At 54.1% G+C, this 12,258-nt stretch overlaps 1 non-coding gene across 1 annotated transcript; it reads left to right on the top strand.

Annotated features, from left to right (window-relative positions):
- Window positions 1-10,096: 10,096 nt before the first annotated feature.
- On the top strand, window positions 10,097-10,261 carry LOC129404046 (small Cajal body-specific RNA 1). Its single transcript, XR_008629654.1, has one exon. It is a non-coding gene; the product is annotated as a small Cajal body-specific RNA 1 (non-coding RNA).
- Window positions 10,262-12,258: the final 1,997 nt, after the last annotated feature.

Raw genomic sequence — 12,258 nt, 5'->3', positions numbered from 1 at the left:
TGGTTGGTGTTCACATGTGCAATGATAGTATTTATGTGTGCAGTGGTGGTGTTCATGCATGCACCAGTGGTGTTCATGCATGCAGTGATGGTGTTCATGCGTGTAATGGTGGTGTTCATGCATGCAGTGGTGGTGTTCTCATGTGGTGGTGTTCACGTGTGCAGTGGTGATGTTCACGTGTGGGTGCCCACATGTGAGGCTATCTGGAGCTGGTTGGATTTTCTGGAAGAGGAGCTTCTCCCTTGGGAGAAAAGAGAGCAGTGGGGGGCCAGGGAGACAGCACAGTGGTTAGGGCCCTTGCTGGGCATGACCCGACATAGGTTTGATTTTCAGCACAAGGTTCCCCAGTGCCCCCTGCTGCCCCGCGTCTCCCCAGCAGCAGGGCCCGAGCAGCGTCTCCTCTGAGGCCCAGCATTGAGCCACCCGCAGAATGATGGGAGGGGCCTCCCGAGAGTGCCCGGAAGGCCCTCGCCTGAGAGGGCAGAGGGGCAGTGAGAGGGCGAGTCCCGGGAAAGGGCCGTGGAGGGGGCAGGCTGGGAGGGTGTCCCGGGCCAGACACCCCAGCGGAAGCGCTGGGAGGGTGGGGGAGTGTCCTTCCCCGCCCCACCCAGTGGGCCCAGCACCCCCGTGGGCTATGGGGACTCTCGGGGGCGTGCCCGCCACCCCAACAGGAGACCAGAGCCTGTGAGGGGGGCTGGGGTGGCCCCTTCCCTGGCCACAGGCCCCGAGACCCAGACAAAGTGAGGGGGTTGTCAGGGGCAAGTGAGAATCTTGGTGTGAAGAAGCTGGGGACGGTGCGGGCTCCTCCAGGGGCTGACGGGCAGCCCAAGCCGGGGGCGGTGTGGCCACACCCGGCAGAGGCGACAGGCCACTTCCACAAGGGCAGGGGCCCCTGGGCTTGTCCCACTCTCACCCGCACCATCACCCCAACTCTCATCACCCAGCAACTACCACCCCAACATCACCCCAACATCAACCACCCCAACACTTCTCACCACAACTACCCCACACCTGTCACCCCCACACCCACCACCCCCACACCTGTCCCCAACACCCACCACCCCAACACCTGCCCTCCAATGCCTGCGACCCCAATACTGCTCCCCCAACACCTACCGCCCAACCCCAACACCTACACCACCATCCCGACGTCCACCCCTTCAACACCGACAGCCTCATCCTGTCACTCCAAGATCCGTCGCCCCAACACTTACAGCCTCTGGTTAGTAGAATTTCCGGTGAGGCCGGCTGTGGTGGCTTTGCTCGCTGCCGTCGACTGCGGCCACTCACTCAATCTCTTCCCTTATTACGGATGTCAGAAGCTTCCCTTATTTTATTTTCATTTGGTAGCTTGTGTCTTTCTAGGAAATAATTTCACCTCTCACCCTCGAATGTGTTGGTTCGCAAGTGTTCAGCCCGTCTCTTTGTGACACTTGGTCTTTCTTGCAGGCGGGTGCCAGCGTCGCCGCCTGTTCCTGATGTTACTCACCGGGATTCTAGCTGTTACTCACTCAGGCGAAAGGCTGGATGATCTTTTCAGTGAATCAACTTCTTTGCTTCATGAATCATTGTTTTTGCTTCCTACTCTCTCTTCCTCTGGGTTTTAGTTCATTGCTTATTAGTTCATTATTTGTATTCAGCTGGGGTCTTAATTATTCTTCTTTTCCTGGTTTCTTAAAGTGCATATTTAAGTCCAGATCTGAATTATCCTTCATAATGTTATTGTGACTCTTAACCCAGACCTAGCAGTACTCAGGGGCTACTCCTGACTTGGTGCTCAGCGGTCACTCCCAGCAGTGCCCAGAGAAGCATGCAGTGCCAGGGATTACGCCCAGGTCTCCTGCACAATTAGTATATACCCCGACCCTTTGAGCTGTCTCTCTGGCCTTGAACTCTTTTTTTTTTTCCATGCAGCCAATTAGAACTGTAAATTTCTTCTGAGCACTTTTCCCCCCTCTCATACATTCTGGTATGTTGTGGTTTTGTTTTCATTCATCTCAACATAAATTCTAATTTCCCTTGTGATTTATTCTTTGACCTGTTGTTATTTAAGATAGCGTACTTTTCCACAAATGTGTACATTTCCCGAATTTCCATCTGTCATTGATTTCTCATCTTATTCCTTTGTAATCAGAGAGCATACTTTGCATGAGCTCAGTCCTTTGAAGTTTACTGAGACGCTAAATGGCATAACAGACGGCCTCAACTGGAAACTGCCCCGTGTGAACTCGAGAGCCTGCCTACTCCGCTTTGGTGAGTGCTCCATAGACAGTGCGCAAATCCGCCCATGGACCCACGTCCATAGATTCTCCACACCCCTGTCCTATAGATTGTCCACTTCCTGTCCTGTCGACCCGTGACCTGTAGTTTGTCCACTTCCTGTCCTGTCGTCTCCTGTTCCATAGATTCTTCTGTCTCATTGGCCCCAGGATACTCTTCAAGTGTCCGAGCCTGGCTGGCACCTCCTGATACTGCTCAAGTCCTACTTCTTTCTTCTCGTTGTTCTTTGGTAGCCAGAATTTATATTTCCGGTTTCACACGTGTTTCCTCCCTGGATTTGGGGAATGTGTGTTCGTGATTGCTTTATCAGCTAGCTGAATTCACTGCTGTCACATGCCATCTTCCTCTCGCGACAGTTGTGTCTGGTGTTGACAGCCACTCCGAGCCTCTGTGGCCTCTGTTAGAAGCATCTTTCCCTAACCTGTTTGCGCTGAGCGTGTTCCTTAGAGATCGTGTGTCATTGGATCATGTTCTTGGAACTGCCTTGCCAGTCCTGCTCTCACCGGGCTTTTTAATCAATTGATATTTAGTGCAAATAAAACAGAGTCTGTATGTGTGTGTCTGTTATTTCTTTTCTTTTATAACATTTCTGTTTCATTCCACGATAGTCTCATTTAAGTATTTCCTAGTGTGCCCCTTAAAACCCTCACCATTGTTTACTGTCTATCATCTTAGTTATATTTTTAGTGGTTTCTTGAGAACTGAGACAATCATCTCGTAACCATTTGGCTCACGTCAGAACAAACTTAACTTCAATATAATACAAACCACTTGCTCCTCGGGGCCAGGGAGATCGCAGAAAAGGCTCGTGAACACGCTCTGCACGCAGAAGGCCCAGGCTTCATCCCCAACACCTCAGACTTCCCTGAGCACCATTCCCTGAGCAACTCTGAGCACTGATCTTGGAGAACCTGGGGGGGTCCTGGTGGTCGTGGCCCTACAAACTTAAAGAAAAATTGCTCTTTCATAGCTCATTTCCTTTTACCTCTATTTTTGTTGTGATCTGTCATACAAATTATAATTATAATTGTTGTTTTCCCACCAACATCCATTTCCAATTATTGTTTTGAGCGGTTGTATTTTTAATTAGGCAGAAAAAATGACGTGCACGAAGCACATGTGTGCCGTCTGTTATTTACCTGCCTGTCGGTTCCCTCCGCTGCTGCCTGGCCACGTCACGAGGCTGAGAGTTGGCGTGGAGCATTCTTTCCCTCCAGCCCGAGAGCCTCATTGGTATTCCTCGAACGCCCCGTATGCGGGTCGTGATTCTCTCGCTCTCCCGTGATCTGCAGTGGCCTTTGTGTTGGCTTCATTCACGCAATTACCTTCCTGGGTGGCTTCTGCCGAATCTAAATTCCAGACGCCCGGCATAGCGCGTGGCCCTCCCTGACCGCTTCCTTTCACTGAGTTCCATCAGGGTTGGTCTCCGTCCCCGACTCCCTCAGAGCCGGCTTCTTTCTGTGGCTAAATCACATTTCATCGTGTTATGTATTTATTCACCATTCAATGGACATTCGGATCATTTCCACCTTTTGATGATTGCACAGTCTGATCGAGGATGTGATTTGAAAATATTTTCGCATATGCCATGTGGGTTCTGAAGCATGAGATTTTAATTTTGATGAGATTTTATGTCTGTCTTTCCCTTCATCTCGTTAGACTTTGCCATTATATCTTAAATTCTGTTACCAAATGGGAGATCAGGGAGATTTGTATTTATGCTTCTTTCTAGATGTTTGTAATTTTTTTTGGTGGGGTAGGGTGGGGGTTAGCGAGGCTCGGGATCACTTCTGGCAGGCTCACTGAGCAAGATAGGGTGTCAGGGATGGAACTTCATTTGGTCACATGCAAAGAAAGTGCTCCACCTGCTGAATCCTCCAGCCCTGGGAATTTGTCATCTTAACTCTTTTAGTTGTTCGATCCATTTTGATTTAACTTATTATACTTGGTGCTAGAGTCCAGATTTATTCTTTTTTACGTAGTCCCTGTGCTGTGTCATAACCCTTTATGAAAGACTTGTTTCCTTCCTATGTGATCTTGGCACTCACGGCAAAAATGAGCTTGTCCACAGGTAAGTGGGCTTCCAGCCCATCTGGACTCCCAGCCCGTCTCATCCAGCAGACCCTCCTGTGTGCTGGAGCCACATTTCAGTAACTGTGTTGCTCAAAAGTTCCTAAATACGGAAGTGTGAATCTTCCTACTTTGTGCTTTCAAAGACTGTTTGGGATGATTTCTGCATCCCTTAAGCTGCAGGGCAATTTTAGATCCATCTTGTCAATTTCTACAAAGAAGTGATCTGGACTTTAGATATGAAGATCTCTCCGAAGATCTCTTTCGAAGATCTCTTTGAACCCCTAGATCAATCTTGAGGGTCATCAAACTCATATTGAGTCCTCCAAGCCGTGAACATAGTGTATTTTTCACATTGTCTAGAGTTTATTGAACTTCTTTGGGCAACATTTTGCCCAGAGTGAAAGTTTGGCACGTCTCTTGTTTCTCCCCTAATTTCTCACTAACGTGTTCAGTTCTCTTTGTGAGATCAATGGATTTTTTTTTTCCCCAGGAAGAGACGCTCAATCCAATAATGTGGATCCGAGGGTCTGGTGCTCGAATCTGCCCCAAAGTCAGCGACATGGGGACCACCAGTGGGTACCAGTGACAGAGAGACCAATGTCAGTGGCTGGGGTGAGACGCGCCCAGCCGTGGGCTGGAGTCAAGGCTTCCCACCTGCCCGGCCTGTGCCACATCTGAAAAACTCCCTCCAGGTCCCAGATTTGTTCTCTCAATGTCAAATTCTGTTGCGAGTGCCCAGAAAGGCAGTGGCCTGGAGAAGCCCAAGTGCTCTCTACGTCGGCATCTGTGACCTTGTGTCTTTGCTGCCTGGCTGAACTTGCCTTAGGAAAGGGGTCCAAGTTCATCGGGCGCCTTTTCTGCATCTACTTGAGAGTGCCTCAGCATTTTGAAATATTCTTTTGATGTACATGACAGTCATCAATTTTTCAAGGTCAGATCAAGGTGGCCTTTGTGGGCACACCATACTTGTTTATGGAGGATGTAAAAACTTTGCATGTTGGGGGATTTGGCTTGGCTAGGATTTGGGGGTGTCTTTGCCTGTATGTTTGTCCGAGACAGCGATTTGTAATTTTCCTTTCTTGTGATGCTCTTGGTTTGGCTGCAGGGCACGGCTGGCCTCGTGGAAGCAACCGAGAAGGACCTTCTCTCTTGGCTTGTGTGGGAAGTGTGGCTATTAATTCTTTTTAAACCTTTGATCCCTGCATCTTTCTTCCATGAGTTCAGAATTGCTGTGGCTTTGCCAGTGGATTTTCCATGTCACGCCCTGTGCTTCCAAGCTCCGATTTTTCTCCCGGCTTCTTCTTTCCCCTCCTATGCGGTCCGTCTCCTTCGGGCCTCTTTGGAGTGAGACATAGTTGTCATATTTCCTCTCGTTCTTTAAACAGAGCCATAAAGCTCTTTGAACATATTTACACGAGCTGATTCCGAGCCTCTGCCTCCTGAGCCAGCGTCTGGGGCCGGGGCCGGTCCTCGGGGCACGTTGCTCTGCGGACGAACTGCGCTTTGCCCCTCCGTTGCACGCATCGCCACGTTTTGCTGGAGTTGGGACGTTCCTGGTGCCGATCAAAGCAGTTCAGTGGCCGACATCCCCTTGCTGCCACCACCCCACACCCCGGATCTGTGCTGTGGCTCCTGCCTTTGGGTGTGGCCGGGCTGCGTGGGGGTTCGCGGCTGCCGGGCTGGGCCTGCGTCCCGTGTGCAGCCGCTGCGTGTCTGGTCTGTGTCGTGTGCTGGCTCCCTCGGTGCGGCTGCCTGTCCCTACCGTGTCCTGCTTGCGCCAAGAACCAGCCCGGTCTTCCGAGAAGCCTCCAGCGTCCTGCTTCTGGTGTTTGCCCAGGCTCTGGGTGTCAGGTGTCGGCGGGCCCCTGGCCCCCCTCCTTCTGCAGCCCCCCGCCCGGCTTTCCCGGGGCCTTCCCTAAGTGCAGGGGGCCCCACTTTATGCCCACGGCCCAGTGGAGCCTCCAGGACATGTCGGGCACGTCCGGTTCCCTGTGTCCTTCTGGGTCGTCTTCCCTCCTCTCTCAGCAGACTCTGGTTCACAGCAAGGGGAGCCGCGCTGCAGGCCCCGACCCCCGACCCCTCTGGTTTCAGCCACGCCCTGGGCCCCCGTGGGCCCACGACCCTGGCCAAGAGCCTGCACACCGGGAATGGGGGTGATTCTGGAAGATTCTGCTTCTAGGTCCCTCAGGGGATGGTCATTGAGCAGGACTGTGGGGTCAGCAGGGAACGGCGGTGCCTCTGGTCTCAGTCCCTGTGTTGGGGTTGGGGACCACCCCTCACTAGTCAGAGACAGAGTCCGCCGGGAGTGCCAAGCACAGAGATTTATTGCTCCAGCTCGCTGGGCCGGGCCGGCCTGACGCGGCAGGTCGAGCGTGACCCCGAGTGCTTGCAGCCAGGGGTTTTTATGGCCATCTTTGGGCGCGCAGCCCCCGGAAGCAAGTTCAGAGAAAAACAATTTCAAAAGCGCACAACTGCAAACATTTCCAAAAGCAAACAGCGTCACGCCCCGGGGCCTTTACCTTACGGGTCGAGCACAGGCTACGTCGTGGCCTTGGGCTCTCAGCAGCGACGTGAGTGCCAGGTGCCACTCGCAGACGCCTATCGTGACAAACAGCACGTGTCCGCGTGGCCAGAGTGGGGGAGTGTGGACTCACTCTTTCTCAGCTGCCGCTCACACCTGCCACTGCACTGGGCCGGAGGAGGCTGGGGCCAGCCCCAGTGTCACGCGTCACGACTCTGTGGCTGCTTCCCGGGGGTCTCTGGGCCCCCGTGGGCAACGTGCATGGAGCTGCCACCTGTGCCCCAGCCAGCGGGCCTCCCTCCCTCCCTGTCCCCGTGGGCGCAGTGGCCTGGCTGGCACACGCCCCGTCGTGCCACGTGCCGGCTGTGGCTCAGGGATGCCGGCTGTGTGGGGGGCGGGCCAGTGCTGGGGGTGGAGCTCACGCACTCAGGGGGCGCCAGCTCCCCCACGCCCAGCATCCACAGACAGAAGTCACGGGACCCTGCGCCCAGCTCCCCCAGAGAAAGGGCGGGGGGGTGGGTGCCACGCGTGTGCCGAGGGCAGGGTGAAGACAGGAAGTGCGGCCGCTGTGGAATAAAACCGGGAACGGGTGAGGGGGAAGGGCCAAGGTGCCCGCGTCCCCTACAGAGTGGCGAAGTCTCTCCCTTTGGGGTAGCGCGAGCCCGGGACCCCAGGGAGAGGCTCGGCGGGCCCAGGAGAGGGGCCTTGTACCCGCACCCGGCACCCAGGGCCCTTCCCGCGGAGGGTGCTCACGAGGCCACACTAAGCCCATGGAGATGCTCCCGGGACAGTGCCCAGGGTCCGCCCGCCTGCTCCACACTGCCAGATGAGCCCCTGAGCACTGTCCAGGGTGACCCAAAATGCAAGGTTTAAAACGTGCCTTTTCTTGCTCCCTCTGGGTGTCTGAACTGCCAAACTGTCCTGCAGCTGTGTCCTCTGGGCACAGACCCAGCCGGTCCAGCCCCGCCACCTTGAGACCTTCCCTGGGGAGCAAGTAGCTCGGCCCAACTGTCCCTGTTGGCGCCTCCACCAGGAAGCCCTCAGCTGAAATTCTTCGAGAACACTTTCTTCCTTTCTTCCGTGCCGCTTGTTTGTTGCCATTGTCGTTCGATTTAAACAAATATCTAAATACAGGAAAACAAAACAATGACGCGAGAACCACGAGTGGGCACTTCTCTGAAATTATAGAGGAGGCTTTGTCTGAAATATTTTTGTAATGTCCTGTTTAGGATATAGTTCATAACTTCCTACTCGATATGAATTGCTCTTGCTGAAAGTTAAGTTTTATTTAAACCCAGATTGCTTTAGTTGTGCCTTTGTGAGAAAAAAATACTGAAGTTTTAAAGAAAAATTGCCCTATACTTCAGGGTAAACTATCCAGAAGACTTTGTTGAATATTATTATGACAGTGAGGAGAAAGACTGCCTGCGTGTGAGAGAGACGCAGCAAAGTCTGCTGAAACAGAAGATGGGGGTACTGAAGTCCTTATTTCATTTGATTTAGTTTTTGTGTATGGTGTTATGAAGTGTTATAGATCCATTACTTTCCATGTTACTGAGCAGTGTTCCAGTGCCATTTATTAATAATCTTTCCTTGTCCCACCTCATATTTGTTTCCCACTTTGCCAAAGGTTAATTGTCTGGATGCTGAGGGATCTGTCTCTGAACTATGGCTCCAGCCTATAGTCCAGCTTTTTTTTTTTTAATTTAATTTTATTTTAGTGAATCAGCGTGACAAAAGTTACAAAGCTTTCAGGTTTAAGTCTCAGTCATATAATGATCAAACCCCCATCCCTTCACCAGTGCACCTGATCCCCGACCAAGAAGCCCAATATACCCCCCTCTCATCCCTCCCCAGCACCTGAGTGGCCAATGATCTTCACTTTATTCTCTCTATACTTTGGATACATTCAATATTTCAACAGAGAACTGGCTATTATTATTTGGAATTTTCCCCCAACAATCAAACCTGCTGGAGAGGAATCATTTGATAGTTTGTTTTCCATTCCTGAGAATGAAGATTATAGGAGCTTGCGTGGCCACTGTTGTGGCCGCGAGGTTTTGGATTTCTGTTGTTTTAGCTCAGTTTACAGTCTAGATGCATTTCTGTAAGTCTCTGGGTGCCAAAATGGGTTAGCAAATGTGGTTGTAATATTTTGCATTCTGCACACCCCCCCCCTCATCCGAGCGTCCCCCTCTCGTCCCCTTGAAGGATTGTAGTCCATGTGGAGTTGAGTTTTGTGTCCAGTTCAAGGCACGAATGGGTCTTTGTCCAGGAATCCGCTCATGGCAAAGACAGTTCATCATCGGTCACACCTCCCTTGAAACCGGCCATTTCCTGGGGCTTGTTCTTGAACTCGCTTCTTGTCCACAGAATAGAGCCACTTCCCTTCCCTAACGCCACTTGTTCTGATTTCGGCAGCAGTGTGAGAATCAGGACCCGGGGCTTGGCCTGGCTGTCGGAGTGGCGACCGTGGGTCCGTCTGCTCCTGCGCCCGGTTCCAGACTCCTCAGCGCTCCCAAGAGCGGAAACACGGAATAATAAAGATGCTCAGACTCAGCGTTGGGAAGTAGAAAAGTTTAAAGGACAAAGCGACCTCCCTGCTTGGAGGAACTCGGCTAACGTGGTTGGTTAAGGTCGCCGCGGTTGCTGGTGGGGTTTTCTAGGAAAACCGGGCCTTTGAGTTGCAGAGTGCAGGGAAGTTACAGCTCGGGGGTTTTCTGCAGGGCCTTTAAATGAAAATCGGGCTCTGTGCCTTTCTGACCAATTGGTAAAAAATGGTGCAGAGGATGCAAGGATCAAATGGGGCAGTCTGTCCACCTGCCTAAGACATTTCCCACCAGCTTGACCTCCTGGGGAGCCTAATCTCGGGGGCAGAATTTTTTTTTTTTGCTTTTTTTGCAAGGGTGTCACACCCAGCGATGCACAGGGGTCACTCCTGGCTCTGCACTCAGGAATTACTTCTGGTGGTGGTGCTCGGGGGACCGAGTGGGATGCTGGGAATCGAACCCAGGTCGGCCGTGTGCAAGGCAAATGCCCTCCCCGCTGTGCCATCGCTCCAGGCCCTGGGGGGCAGAATTTTATGTTGGACCATTGGTAACTTCCTGTTTGTCAGAAAGAAGCCAGGAATTTTCGGGAAGTTGACAATGCAGGTTGGAGACGATCAACAATGAGAGCGCTCACGGCAGCCGGCAAGGGGGACGCCTGGCTTCTGCTTCCCGCCTGCCCGGGAAATGGCCTGTCTTTCTGCTCTCTCGGTCTTGCCGTGTGTACGTCTCGAGAAACTTGACTCTTACGTGAGAGCTGGGTTTAAGACGCGCAAGACGAAAACAAAAGTCTTTTAAGTCTTTTGAGACACACTCTGAGTTCTAACTCACAGTCACAACTGGAAAAGAGAGAAATAGAAGAATGTGAGTCTTTATAAAAATAGACTTTGGGGATCTAGTCGCCCCTGTGGGGAGATTGGGAGCCTGTTTCAAGTTTTTTTCTTTCGGCAATTTTTTTTGAAGGTTTAGCATGCTGCTTTGACATATATTTTGTTTGGTAAAAATCGTTGGTGCTGGGGCCAGAGTGACAGTACAGCACGTAGGGCATTGGCCTTGCACCTGCCCAGCCTCGGTCCCATCCCTGGCACCCTGTCTGGTCTTTCAAGCACTGTCAGGAGCAATTCTGAGCACTGAGTCAGGAGTGAGCCACGAGCATTGCTGGCTGTGGCCAAGTTCCCCTCCCCCGCATTGCGGGTGCTATTGTTAGTTGTGTTGTTTTCCCGTCTCGGTGGGAGAGCTCAGATGTGGAGCACAAGGCACTGGCCCCCGGCCAAGCCGGCTCAAGCCCAGAACTGCACGTGGTCCCGTGAGCCCACCAGGAGTGGCCCCTGTGCAGAGCCGGGCTCAGCTCTCACCAGGGCTGCTCAGGGCCAAGGCAAAAGCTAAACGACAAAGTCTCTTCACAGCCATAAACTCGCACCCAGGGCGAGGAGTCCCGCCGGACAGAGAGGTGAGGGGTGCGTGGACGGCTGTATTGATGACCCTCGCCCGCCGCTGGGGTGCGGGGCAGAAGTCCGTGGGGCTTTGGCGTTTTCTCCGGGAGCCAAAGTGTTATTCATCACTGCGTGCTGGCTGGCGTGTTTCCGCGGGATCGCTAGACCTTCTAAATCCCCCCGCCCGGCCCGGCGGGGACCTTCAGTACCTGCTGAATAGAAATGGGGCCGCAGCTGCCCGTCTGCCGGCCTGGGAGGGAAAACAGACGCTGTTTTCGCGGCGGCGTGCTATGTTCGCTGAGGGCAGCTAATCTGCCCGGGCCCCTGGGCTCACGCTGTTTTCCAGACCCGGGCGGGCGCACCTTCCCGTCACTTTCCGTTGCCTATTGAGATTCGCGCCTGTTTCCTCGTAGGGGCCTGTTTTTCTCGGAACCCAGAACCGAGGTTCTAATCCCCACCCAGCCTCGCTCCTGCCCCGGGTGGGGCGGGGGCGGGCGACTGGGGTTTGCCGCCCGCTCTGGCGGGAGAGCCCCCCTTCCTCTCTGCCCGCGCCCCGCAGGGCAGGCCGAGTCCCTCTGGCGCTGGGCGACCTCTGCCCCGGGCTGGCCCCAGCGCCCCGGCTTCTCGGACCCTCTCCCCGGTGGCCGGCGCACTCCCAGCTGGGATTCTAGGCGGGCGGGCGGGGATGGGGGGCCTGCCTTGGGACGAGACCCGGGTTCCACCCCGGCTCTGGAAAGCACACAAGGAAACCCCACAGGCGTCCCGGGGGCCTGTTCGTACAGCCGCTGCGCAGAGCTCTCGGACCCGGAGCCACAGCCCAGGCTCTCGGGCAGTCTGGGGACTCCGCAGCCTCCAGCATCGGGAGCTCACCTCCACATGCTCGCCTCCAGTGCTCGCCTCCACTTGATCATCTCCATGTGTTCACCCCCATGTGCCCACCTCCGTGTGCTCACCTCTGTGTGCTCGCCTCCACTTGACCATCTCCATGTGCTCACCCCCGTGTGCTCACCCCCGTGTGCTCACCTCCACATGATCATCTCCACGTGCTCATCTCCATGTGCTCACCTCTGCAGGCAGCTGTGACGCTGACCGTGGGTGTGGTGGCCAGCACTCGGCTCCCTGACCTGGCCGAGGGGCTGGAGCAGACCTGAGACCAAGTGTCCCTTCCCACCACCTCTGCAGACTCCAAGACCCCCAGACTCCTCCTCTTGTCTCAGGGGCTCCAGGTCAAGCTCTGGGGGTCTGCCTTGTCCCTCTGGGCCTGTGCTCCCCCCGTTTGTGTCTGCACAGCCCCGTGCCCCAGGGGGCCCCATCTGCCCGCCTCGCCCCGCCCTGGGCCTCAGAGCTCCCTGCAGACGGTGCCTTTGGGCAGAGGTGGCAGATCTCGGGGTTCATGGAAAGGAGC

The sequence above is a fragment of the Sorex araneus genome, chromosome 3 (genome assembly GCF_027595985.1).
Source record: "Sorex araneus isolate mSorAra2 chromosome 3, mSorAra2.pri, whole genome shotgun sequence".
Lineage (NCBI taxonomy): Eukaryota > Metazoa > Chordata > Mammalia > Eulipotyphla > Soricidae > Sorex > Sorex araneus.
This window is presented reverse-complemented; position numbering and strand designations above follow the sequence as displayed.